This window comes from Ursus arctos, unplaced genomic scaffold (assembly GCF_023065955.2).
Source record: "Ursus arctos isolate Adak ecotype North America unplaced genomic scaffold, UrsArc2.0 scaffold_8, whole genome shotgun sequence".
Lineage (NCBI taxonomy): Eukaryota > Metazoa > Chordata > Mammalia > Carnivora > Ursidae > Ursus > Ursus arctos.
Genome location: NW_026623100.1, coordinates 69,216,792 through 69,230,685, shown reverse-complemented (window position 1 = coordinate 69,230,685; position 13,894 = coordinate 69,216,792).

Genomic DNA, 13,894 nt, shown 5'->3' with positions numbered 1-13,894 from the left:
GGGGTGACAATCCAACCATGACCAGAGTAGCTTTGGGTGATGCTCTTCCAGTCTGATGTGTTTTGCTAGGACTATAGTACTTCAAGTGTTTTTAATCTCTGAAAAAGCACACTGGATTTGGGGGATTTTAGGTATAGTAATTTTCCAGAAGTTTGCAGATGTTTACATGGTCACATTTAATATAATTAGAGGCAGTACGGAATCTTGAAATAGAATCTGTGTTTTCTGAAAGTGATTCTCACTTTAATCCTAAATGTCTTTAAAAGAAAAAAAAAAAAGCTTAATGCCAACTTTTGTTTTGGAGGAAAGATGACAACAGAGCAATATCTTTACATTTATTTTCTTTAAGTAAGTGATCTTTTTTCTCCTGATGTTTACTATAGTACCATTTGCTAAACTGTTAGAGACAATGGCTTGGATCCCAGAAAGGCATATACAGCAGAGATAGAGTATGGACTTAGTGGGGTCATTGGAAGGTGTAAAATGAACCATTTTCCACACTGTTAATCCACCAGGATATCTCCTTTCTGCTTGAAAATCTTACCAACACTTCAAGCAACTTAATGTACTCTATGATTCTGAAAATTCCCCTATGTTTTTATGATTTTCAATCCATATAGGAAGAAATAGTTCTGCAAGGTACACATATGTGTCATTAAAAACTTAGCTTTCCTTTGTCCATATGCAAAGGTACCACCTCTTGCCAATCCTGCCTTCCAGAGATGGCACCCTCTTCACTTGCCCTTGCCCTTTTCCTTGGTACATGGTTAGGTGAATAAAGCCTGCTGATCATGTTTGAGATGAGAGAGAGGAGAAATAAGGAGCAATGTAGACCATGAGGAGACCATCCTAGAGGTATCAACCAAAGGGGAAGCCAAAGTTCTAGATGCACTAGCGTACTGGGCCTTAAAATGGGGTTCTGTTCACTAAAGAAACATGTTGACCTTGTTTGCCCTTAAGCTCACCCAACAGGGTAATTTTTACTAATCATTTGGGGATGTTGATAAACACTAATATTATTCATGCACTTCACACCAGCTGATTTTTCTCAGGCAGGGTTTCCACTTTGTTCTTCAGACAAACGCTGTATAAAACATTTACAAGTTTTCCCATCTTTATTTAATTTATTAACATCATACCTATTGTTCTGCATCTCCTTCTCTGGTTTCACTGATCACTTTTTGGGAGCACCTTAAGCACCTTTAAATATTCTGTATCTTTACTCATATGTTTCTATGGAGAATTTTGCTGATAAAACAGAACATGGGCATCAATATCCATTGGGCCTTCTAGTCTCTTGACTCAAGTTTCCACATCCCAAACCATGTGAACTAAAATGCATCATTATGATAGGTATAGAAATCCAGACCCCTGTGGGATTATTTTTATGTCAAATCACATTGGAGAACAGTAGTGACACCCAGCCCAGAGCACACCCTATCCAGGCCTGAGCGTGGACTGAGCTTGTTTTGAAAGCTGCTCTTCTTTGTACCTCCATAGGAAATAATTATGCTCAGAAAACATAAAGAATTGTCTATAATACAGGGTCGAGTGATCTTGAGCCAAACTATGAAATATGTCATTTCTCTTTTGTTAAAGAAATGGCCTTGGATAATAATGGACATGATGTCTCAAGTACCTTGGCTGGAAAAGGAGAGCAAATTACATGTTTTCTGAAAAAGGAAAACTTATTGGCTCAATTATGTAAAGGCCTACTCATTTTTTTTAGTAACTTGCTACCGTATCTGTGCTCCCTCTTTCTAGTCCACCTTAAGAACATCTGCCGTGCCCACAGCTGTTAAGCACTAACTTTATTATGCCAACCTCAGTCTCTGATTCATCCAGTTGGATGCTCAGCAGCTGTGATTTGCCCACAGCTCCCATAACTGTTTCTCCCACAACAGAGAAAATTCAACTCACAAGTGAAGTCATGGAGGTAGAGATGTTAAAGCCAAAATCGCCTAACTGTCCACAATTGCTAATGTCTCAGAAAACAACTCTATTCCAATTTCAGAACCAACAACAGTCTTATTTTGCTGACCCTAAATCACATTGTAATTGAGTCAAAATCCCAGGGACTTTGGTAGTACATTGAAAAGGGAAAAGTAAGGGTCACAGTTGCTTTTGTTGAACTTTATAGACTTTATCTGACCCTGACTGAGAAAAAAGATGATATATTATTGTCTTCCTGGGGCTTGTGTTAAGTCAGGTGTGGAAATAGCAATGGAAACAGGATCTGTCTTGCCTCCAACAGTTTCTGAGCTAGGAATGGGCCCCTGGAACCTAACTCTATATTCATCACCTCAACCTTCTCTTTAAAAACATGTATTACACAGGGAGAGTTGAGTGGTCCACAGGTTACTCATAACTTCCAATTCCAGAGATTGAAAGGACCTTAGGGGTCTGGTCTAACCTCCCACCAAGGATAAGAATCCCTTTTATAGCATTTGTAATAGAAAATGTTCAAGTCTCTGAGAACTTCCAGTGACAGAGCCAATTTCCTTAAAAATCAGCCCTACTCTAAGGAGATTTCAGAACATTACTTTCTTTCTAATATCAGTCTTAAGGCACTGCAATGATGAATAGAGTCTTGGTTTGTAAAGGGGTGAAAGATTCAGTCGTTAGGGATTGGATGGGATCGTCCTAATTGGGTAGATATTTGAAAAAGATCTGGAGATTTTCATGGCATACTGACTTTTTGGAGCTTGGAGGAGGAAATTTCAGGGTACATGAAAGAGGGACACAAAGTGTGGTTTGAGGGGCCAAGAGGAAGCAAAGGGAAAACGTTATATTCTCAAAATGTACCCTGAAAAAAGATATGCCTCACACTTTCCAGCTCTTCAGGGTGATTAATTGCAGTAAGGTAAGAGGTCTTTGAGGGTTTTACTGGCATAGCTATTATGCCTCTGCAGGTTGTTGGTAATGCTGAAGTGTTTTCCCATGGCCTCATTGAATCCACATAGGGACTGGATCCATGGGATCAGAGAGAAGGATTGTTCTGCATTAACAAGACTCAGATTCATTAAACTCGGTGCAGGGGTCTATGGATGGCCTCCACCTGGAAGCCAAAAATGAGTTTTAAACTTTCCAATTTCTCTTTTGGGTTGATCATTGTACTTATAGAATTCTCTTTATTCTTCAATTTCCTATAGGAATGAATCATTCGAAGGCATGAACTGCATAGGCTGTAATGATTTCACTTTGGATCAGGCTCACTGGAGCATTAATCATGCCTGAGGGCTGAGTTAGGTATCTGAAGATAGAAATGGCTTTTTTTTTTTTTTGAAAGTCCATTTCATAAAGTTCTATTTCTCTGAATTAAAGCAGAATCTTATAACAGCATGGTGAGGACCTGAACCAATGTGGTCAAACTCTATTCCCCAAGGCCTTCTTTATTCTCTCTTTTGCATCATTCTTATCTATCCCACTTGCTCTTTTACCTCTGATCTTAAAACACAAATATGCATGTGCACACATACACACTCATTCCAAGAATCTCTCACTCAATACTGCATCTTCTGGGTCTCTGTCTCTCTTCCACTTTATAAGGTCTTAGTACTTAGAGGCAAAAAAAAAAAAAAAAAAAAAATCTACACATTGATTTTTTTTTTTTTTCTCAGCTCACTCTTTCTGCTTCAGTGATAATAGGTGGTATGCTTGTGGAGAGTTGGGCAGTGACACTAAAATTGGAGTAATAGCTAAAAATGGAAGAGTTATGCAAATGAGTGGCCAGACTGAGACTGCAAATGGTTATAGAAGCATCTCTTCTGTTTGCACAGTAGTTATTAGTATGATCACCACTGATTTAGAAAGCTAAAAATTTGCATACTGGTAAAGGATAGAAAATTCAAAGGCATCCTCTAGAGTTAATTATCTGGGAAAATTAAGCCAGAAAATCTTTAATTGTTTTTTAGAACTCTGTGGCATGCTCTGGTGCTTCCTCTGACCTGCAGCACTCGGGGTCCCAAGGCAGTTGTGACTTCTGTGGACGTTGGCTAGTGGGGAGAGCAGGGTCAGCTCTATCCCCAGTGCATTTGACCTTTGTTGCACCTTACAGATGCCTGATCATGGCCAAACTTAGCTTTCTCTGACCTTGATGTGAACTTCTTGGAGCATTCACAGATGATTTCTTGATTTTCTTGGTAAAATGCCAAGCCACGAACTTAATGGTAAACCAAGGTCTCAAAGCCCTTAGGTGGACAAATCAGGGGCATGTCCTTACCTGCTGCAATTTCTAAAAGGTTTGAATTAGTTCTGTCATATCAAAAGCAATGTCTATTGTCCTTAGGATAGAAACAGAAAAAAGACACACTTCCGATATAAGGAAGAACACTAAAAGCCCAGCTGATGACCCACTTACAAAGAAAAAAAAAAAATCTTGGCATGAACATTATAGAAAATAGTGTGGTTTTTTTTGCAATTCTTTGGGCCTTATTATAACGTTACTTAAACATTAGACGATAAAGAGATCATATTAAAATTTATAATATATGACTTGTAGTCATGTGTTACGTTATATTTCTTTATATAAATGCATCCAACAGTTACTAAATGCTCTTCTACTCTGCATCTATACCTATAGGAGATAACAGAGAAATAGATATTAACAAGTGACTTGTACGGATGTGTGCTTTAACTTGTGCTAAATCGCTGAATACCTATTCCACCAACCCTGAATTGAAAAGTGTTCGGATGCAGACAACAGAATCAACTTTAGCTAATTTAAGAAGAAATAGAGTTAATATAGATTCTCAAGTGGGTTGTATAATTGTTGACGAAGCTAAAAAGGACATTCTAGGATTAAATTCTGGAGTTACATGTTACAGATGAACCATCAGGGGGAGTGGATTATTCGGCCACAGACAGGATATCTCCATGTTGAACTGGAAATTCACTGACGCAGCTGTTCTTTCAGAGCCCTGCCACTTCCCTCACGGTCTGTATCTCTCCTTCTTAGCCTCTAGGTCAAGTCTTATGCTTCTAATTAATGAGAGTAAATTGTCTCTAAACCCATAGCCACAAAGGATTTGGGGGGAAATGATCGTTAGTGTTAGCCCTTGCAGTATAAGAAAGTGGTAAGAATACGCAGGTGCCTGTGTGCCAGCCTGCCGTGTGTATGCGCACAAATCATCTCCACAACGGGCAGCCAATAAAAATATAACGCAAGACGTATGTGTGATTTTAGTTTCCTGAGAGCCACATACAGGAAAAAAGTAAAGAGAAACAAGTGAAATTAATTTTAGCAATTGTTATTTAATCCGATATATACTAAATCTTACAATTTTCACAAGTAATCAAAGTAAATTTATAAATGACATCTTACATTATTTTTCACATGAAATCTTCAAATTTTGGTGAGTATTGTATATAGACAGCGTATCTCCATGAAGAGTAATCACATTTCATGTGCTTAATAGCCACCTATGGCTAGTGGCCGCCACATTGGACAGAAAAGATAAACAATTACTTGGTGTTTGCATTTTATATATATACTCAGTGGAGCAATTCCACTAAGTTCATCGAAGCTTAATGCTTTTTTTCCGTCTTTGAAAATGTCTATAAGGCATTGTCTTTCTCATGTGTGCACTTGACCTGTGCAGAACCTCAAGCTCCTGAAGGTTAAGGATTATGTTGATAAGCTCCATGTACCTTACACGCCATCATGTCCATAGCAGTATCCAATACCTATTTTTATTGTGTAATTGGTTGAATGAAGTACTAGATAAATGAATGAATGGGTATAAATTAACAGTGGGGATTGGCTGTTAGAATTGTTCTAAATGAAATAATTAAATTGAAATTATATGACTTGTATGATGCCCACTAACTTTACGGACTGTCACTGGCTCTAACTTCCTGAAATTCTTGTTGCTGATTCCAGACAGACAGAATGCAAATGATTCACACAAGAGATGACATGGGAGCATTAAAAATGAAGTTTTCTGGGTGGTATTCAGGTTTCTGAATATCTGAGTTGATAATGACAGTTGAGGAGTACATTTTTCAAATGGTTTAGCAAAGACTTCTGATTTCCTTGTGACTTGTCGGCTACATTAGCCTTTAATAACAAGGTGACTAAAAGACAGCACGTTGAGTAATTTCCTTCATTATTCATGGGTATGCAGTTTGCATCCGTGTCTTCTGTGCGTCATCATGATGCCAGGTGAATGATACTCCTGGAATCTTTAAGAAGCAATTTAAGGAGGACAGAAAAAGTGTAAACTAGTAGAGATGCTGGAGCCACATCTGATAGTAACCCCCACACAAACCTGTACTTACTGCCCATGAAGGAGCTCTCCTCTGTTCTCCATGAGGATGGAGAACAATTTCTAGAAAGGACGAATGATTCTTAAGAGACCTTGAGGCTTGTGAATTTGTGACTGATGGGTCGTTTGTTTTTATAGATCTTTTTATGTACTTCAGTGAATGTAAAAAATGCACAATACTTCCATTTTAAAATATTTTCTTTAAAAGATAGAAAACTCCAGACAAGCTCCACAGTAAATGAAAAACACAAGGGTGGCAGAACTAGCTGATTTGAATAGCTCTTCCAGTTCTGAGAGTTCATGGTTCCATGGCTTCGTCACAGCCAAATTAACAGAACGGCCTGGACATTCGGACAAACAGACCTGTCATCGTTTTGATAGGAAACAAACCATTCTTGTTTGTTTTCTGTTAGGACAGCACAATGAAGTCTTAAAATATTGCAAGGAGATGCACAGTCAGAACAGGATATGTCGTATTTATGCTCCTTAGAACTCAATGAAAAGAACTTGGTTGGATAAGCAAATTAATTAACTTCTTTTTTTTTTAATATTTTATTTATTTATTCGACAGAGATAGAGACAGCCAGCGAGAGAGGGAACACAAGCAGGGGGAGTGGGAGAGGAAGAAGCAGGCTCATAGTGGAGAAGCCTGATGTGGGGCTCAATCCCATAACGCTGGGATCACGCCCTGAGCTGAAGGCAGACGCTTAACCGCTGTGCCACCCAGGCGCCCCCAAATTAATTAACTTCTAAAATAGACATGGAATACCTTTTATGTGCTAGACACTGTGTTGGTCAGTAAATATAAAATAATGAATAAGATATGGTACCTGACATATAGGAGAAAAAGAGGGAAACAGATATATGGGTAATATAGTATGGATGGAATATTATAAAGGGAAAAATAAAATTCTGGAGTAGCCAAGAAGAAAGGAATATAAAACTTGGAATCTTGACTGGTCTTGCTGAATAGCTGTCATATGAACTGCGTGTTAAGGAATATGTGGGAATTTGCAGGTGAAATTGCAAAAGAACGCTTTCGAGATAGCGAACAACAGCATGTGAGAAGGTTTGGGAATATTCTAAAGCACTTTGTGTTCACAGAAGCCTAGGACTTTTGATATTAATGAAGCTAGTGTATCTGCACTGAAAGTGGAGAGCTTGGGAGAGAGCAACAGGGAGGTAGAGAAAGAGGACCAGAAAGTTATGCAGAGTCTAGCTTCTCTGAGATGCTATTCCAAATGCTTTCACCTGTATGTCATCACCTGTGTTTCGGGTGTGTCCCAAACAATTCTGCAAAATATATTAATGGATGCTTTACTAAAAAACAGACTAAACAAACAAACAAACAAACAAAAAACCCTGATTCTGTGGTCAAATACATTAGTAATTAGATAAGTAAGGTTTCTTCAATACAAAATTCCTCAGAGGGTTTAGTATGCTAATATTTATGTGTATTATGAATCTTGAATGAAACAAATACAAAATACATTTCTAAAATGCATTTGCAAAAATAATTCTGAGCATTCTAACGTTTTAAGAGTTCTGTGGTTCCATGGGGCACCATGTAGGGAATGTTCTACAGGCCATGGAGAATCACCCCTATCTATCTATCTATCTATCTATCTATCTATCTATCTATCTATCTACCTTCTGTTGATAGTATACAATATGAATTTGTAAAGACATTAATTGACAGCAGATTTCCAAATTTACATTTTCTGAAGAGCACTACTCCTGTGCATAAGTTAAGCACTGTAAGAACAAAAAACAATTTCATATTTAAGTCTGTTCTGAAAAGATGAGATAAAGGGCTTTGTTACCACAGTTCTCAGAGTAGTGTTGGTGACTTAAGAGAGAGGAGAAGATTGGTGGGAGAAGGGCCTGATGAGGAGAAAGGAATTGAATAAAAATACAGGGCACATGGTTCAGTTATTCTCAGAAAGGAGGGGTCCTCTTCTTGACACTATAGTGAAGAAAGCAAACTCACGATCAATAATTCTGTGATCTTTGATCCATTGGTTTTTAGACCAGTGGGATCTTGACTGGCCTCATTTAAAGGGTATATAGAGATAAGACACTGACTATTTAAGTTACTTTGAAGAATTCTGAGAAAGAAGTTAGACATAAAAGCCTGCTTTAAAATAGATGTCTACCAGACTGGAGAGTTCCTGCAATAAAAGTTGACAAGAAAATGAAATATGGACTAAAAGACAGTGCAGTTTGGTTGATTTGTAACTAGTTGAATGATTATACCCAAAATGTGATCATTCATTCTTTTATTTGTTCATCACTCATTGATTGGCAGGGAAAATGAATACATGATTCACAAAAGACATACTCTGATGACCAAAAGTGTTAGACAAAAAAGCTTAACTTCCTTTTGGCTGCACATCCCCTATTCTAAGGGGAGCTGGTTCATTGCTACTCCATGTGTACCACACTGCTTTGCCCCCTACATCCCAGGAATTCTGTCCTGGGAAGGAGGAACATTGATGCTGGACAGTAATATATGCCAAGGCTACAGCTTGGCCATGGTATAAGGAGCTATTATGTACATGTGTGATTAAGAGGCTAAAGGAATTTTAGGGCCCACGGACTTTTGGAACCATGTGCCTGAAACGGTACTGTGAGTCTGGGGCTGCATCCCGATTGGAAAGTATCATTGTCCTGATGAAGGCATGTAAGGGAAATGCTACATTTTTTAAGGCACTTAAACTTACTTCGAGACTAAGGGGGAAAAAAAAAAAAGTTCTTGCAGTTCATAATGAGCAGGGCCAGAATTTCTGCTTAAATCTAGTAATAAAAATCCACATTATTTCGGCCTTGCTCCTTAAACACCTATATCTCTTTTGTGGACTTACCAGAAAGGGGGTTTGTGGCCACAGTAAGCACTGAATAAGGATTCAAGGATTCAGGACACTTTCTCTTACTATTAACACACACACAAAAAAATGCAAATTGAAACAGCAAGATCTTTCTGGTCTATCAAATTGGCAAATATTTTAAATTAAGATATTATGCAGTGTTGATAAGGGTGTGGGGGCACAGATATGCTCATACTGCTGGTAGGAGTGTAAATTAGCTCAATCATTTTGAAGAGTAATTTGACAAGCTGTATCAAAAGCTTAAAAAAAAAAAAACCCATGAGGCATTCCACTTCTAAGAATTAATCCTAATAGGATAATTCTAGGTGTGCTCGAAGATTTATCTATATGCATATTCATTGGAACATTGTTTAATAGGAGAAAAAAATTAGAAATAAGTTAAATGCTCAATAATAGAAGCCTTTTGAATAAATTGTGCTGTAGCCATAGTATTGAATAGGATGAAGGCTTTGAAATGTTTCTATAAAATAGTGACAAGGAGAAAATAAAATGAGATAACATGATTATAAAGAAACAAATCAACCAAATTCAATATGAAGACTTTGGACACTGATTTAATAAATCAACCATAAAACAACCACTTATGAGACAATCAGGATAACTTATATACTGACTGGATACTTGATTATATTAAGAATTATTTAAAATAATTTTAAATATTATTTAAATATTTAAATAATGGGGTGGAGGTTCCTGGGTAATGCAATCGGTTGAGCGTCTGACTCTTGGTTTTGGCTCAGGTCATGATCTCAAGGTCATGGGATTGACCCCCATGTGGGGCTCTGAGGGGCTCTGATGGGTTCTGTGCTCAGTATGGAGTCTGCTTGAGATTCTCTCTCCCTCTCTTTCTGTACTCCCACTCATGTACTCTCTCTCTCTTTCTGAAATTAATAAACCTTTAAAATAACTTTGGGTGATAATAGCATGGTGCTTTTTTTTCAATGTTCATCTTTTAGACATACATACTGAAGTATTTACTAATGAAACAGTATGACACCTGGACTTTGCTTTAAAATAACCCAGAGTGAAGAGTGGGAAAGTAGATGGAGATATATATTTTTAAAAATTGCCAGATGTTGATAATTATTGAGTTGGGTGGTAGTTACATAGAGATTGATATTGCTTTTTCTTTATTTTGGTATATGTTTGAAATGTCCATAAGACAAGTAAAAATAATTGTGTTGTTGAATAATTATTCATGTAAAATATTTCCACAATATACTGTTGTTTAAAAAATATATTAGACTATATATTATAAAACAATTATTTTATACATATATATGTATATACACTGAATATATATGAAAGACTAAAGCATTTTAAAATGTTAGTGATAGTTTTATGTTTAGTTTTATTATTTTTAAAATTTTTTTTCTTATCATTATCTTATACTGGATTAGACACTATGCTTTTAAACTGAGAGGTGTGGAGATATAAGCCATAGCCACTGATTCAAGGTACCCACAGTCTAATGGCGAAGGCACAGGTGGTAATATGTAGTCACTCTTCACTGTGCTAAGTCTGTTAATAGTGGAATGAACAAAGTACCGTGAGAGAGCACAGGGACTGCCAAACTCTGCTGGGCAGATCTGGGAAACACTTCACTAGAGGACTATTTGAATTGATCTTTGAGGAATGCAGCAGCTTGAGGAGAGATTATGGTTGACATTAAATTAGGAACCATTGGAAAAATATGGAAAATTCAATTCAAAAAGGTTTTTCAACAATAACTGTTTTGTTTCAAATAAAATCATATAATTTCTAAAATATCACTTTGATTAGCTTTAAATGTATACCATCAGCCTAACTACATTAATTTGAAAGATTGGGATATCATCAAAAAAATGGTATTTCTTCAGTTCAACCCCCGGAATGTTACCCCTCTGCAGTAAAAGAAGTATAGTTGCGATGGTTATGTGTAGACCTGGGGTCTTTGTAAGAGATAAAACCAATAAAACACTGGTTGGTGGTAACAAGGGCCAGGATGAGTAATGGCTACGTTGGAATAGTTTAATATAATGTTAACAATGGACTTGCCACTATGTTACATCCTTGAGTTAACGAAAGCTCACATTTAATCTTCATTTCTATAAAATTTCAAGATGTATTTTGAAACTCTGGAAATACATACACTTATAGGTTAGATTATACCCAATTTCCCACCACTTGATTTAGTTCTTCATAATCAATTATCGAGCCAGTCTCTCCACATATTTCTGCCAAAAATACTGGCTACTAACTTTTCTGAACTTTATTTTCCCACTTTGTAAAACATGTTCATTAAAGTATATGTGACATTGAGTTAATTGAAGAATAACTCGTATGTAGTTTATGTGAAATTACTTAACACAGTACTCAAAGTTCATCTTTGTCTTTCCCTTCTCTCTTCTCTCATCCTTTTTTCTTTCCTCCTGTTCTTTATTTTTTTATTTTTTATTTTTTTATTTTTTATTTATTTATTTATTTTTTATAATGATTTTTTATTATATTATGTTAGTCACCATAGAGTACATCCCTGGTTTTCGATGTAAGGCTCGATGATTCATTAGTTGCGTATAACACCCAGTGCACCATGCAATATGTGCCCTCCTTACTACCCATCACCGGCCTATCCCATTCCCCCACCCCCCTCCCCTCTGTAGCCCTCAGTTTGTTCTTTAATATAAAAAAATATTTAATACACATGTCTTACCACGTGATAACTTGGCATGTGATGTTTAATGGAAGCATCTGAAAACAGGGAGTGTTCAAGAATTGAGAGCACGTACTCTGTGGAAGAAAATTAGATGTTCTTTTCATGTAATAGAACAAAATAATTTCCAAATTTCTAAAGAGTTAAATGTAAAAGAGTTAGCTATTTAAAAAATATTCGTAGTGTAAAGTCTTGCCATACCTGATGATAAAAAGGGAATTAAAGCTTTCCAAGCAGCGTTAACATTAAAAATTATAAAATAAATGCAATTTTTGACTGCAGAAATGTTGGCATCCTCAGTTACTCGAGACTCCAGTGTTCTGAAGTTCTTCCTCCAATATTTGAAAGTTTGCAAAGTTGTTTGCATCCAAACTCCTCTTCTAAAATGGCAGTTTATCCAAAATTGCTCACAGAGTTTTAGTGCCATTTTAAATAGTTAATCCAGGCCTTGATTCAGAAGATTTGCTTCATTCATATAGCCAAAAATATCTTCCAAGGATTCTATGAATAAATCTTTCTCTGATAAATGTTCTGAGAATGGGCTTTTATTTTACTTGCAAAAAAAAGTAACAAAAAAAAAATTCCTAAAATTCAGTGAGGTACTCCAAATATCTTTCCTAAAAAAAAACAATAAAATTCTTTGTAAAAAAAAAAAAAAAGAGTAACAATATTAGATTTTGACTTTTTTTTTTTTTTTTTTTTTTTTTTTGGTCAAAAGCCTTCAGGCAGTAATTGAAGGCCCTGGCTCTGATAAAGTTAATCAACCTTCATGGCCTGAGGTGCTAATTCTTCCAGCATATGGCAGAGATTTTTCAGACCCTGATTACCAATCTAGGAAGCAATGCACCAAGGTGATTTATTTCGCTCCTTCATCAGTGCAATATCCCTGTACTGCTGTCAAAAATTAAAGTTGTTCCATATGTGGCCAGAGTAGTGCAGTTTCTCTGCCAGTAGAACTTTGGTTGGCAGGTTGTATTTTCCCTACTTCAAAGGTCTCAAGGACCTATGCTGTTTTTAAGAAAGCCTCATTTTATTTTTTAGGTTTTTTTTTTTTTTTTAATCATCTGGTGTTTATCATGACAAATGCACTCCTCAATCCCTATCACCCATCTCATACTGCAACACCCCCCCACACTCACACCCATCAGTTTGTTCTCTGTAGTCAAGAACCTGTTTCCTGGTCTGTCTCTCTCTCTCTTTCTCCCCTCCGTTTGCTTGTTTTGTTTCTTAAATTCTACATATGAGTGAAATACTACAGTATTTGTCTTTCCCTGACCGACTTATTTCATTTAGCATTATAGTCTCTAGCTCCGTCCATGTCCTTGCAAATGGGAAGATTACGTTCTTTTTTATAGCTGAATAGTAGTCCGTTATACTCTTGCTCACACACACACACACACACACACACACACACAGCCCCCCCATCTTCTTTATCCATTCATGAATTGATAAACTCTCCGGCTGCTTCCATAGTTTGGCTATTGTAAATAATGCTGCAATAAACATAGCAATGCATGTATCCCTTTGAATTAGTGTTTTTGTAGTCTTTGGGTGAATACCCAGTAGTGCGGTTGCCGGATCATAGCATAGTTCTAGTTTTAACATTTTGGGGAAACTCCATACTGTTTTCCAGAGTGGCTGCACCAGTTTTCATTCCCACCAGCAGTTCATGAGCGTTCCTCTTTTTCTACATTTTCGCCAAAACTTGTTTGTTGTGTTTTTGATTTTAACCATTCTCACAGGCATCCGGTGATATCTCATTTAGCGTTGATTTTCATTTCCCTGAGGATAAGTGATGATGAGCATCTTTTGACGTGCCTGTTGGCCATCTGTATGTCTTCTTGGGAGAAATGTCTGTTTATGGCTTCTGCCCATTTTTAGTTGGGTTATTTGTTTTTTGTTTTGTTTTTTTTTAACCCCCAAAAGAAGTTCTTTATGTATTATGGGTACTAGCCCTTTATCAGATATGCCATTTGCAAATATCTTCACCCATTCCATAGGTTGCCTTTTAGTTTTGTGGGTAGTTCCCTTTGCTGTGCAGAAGCCTT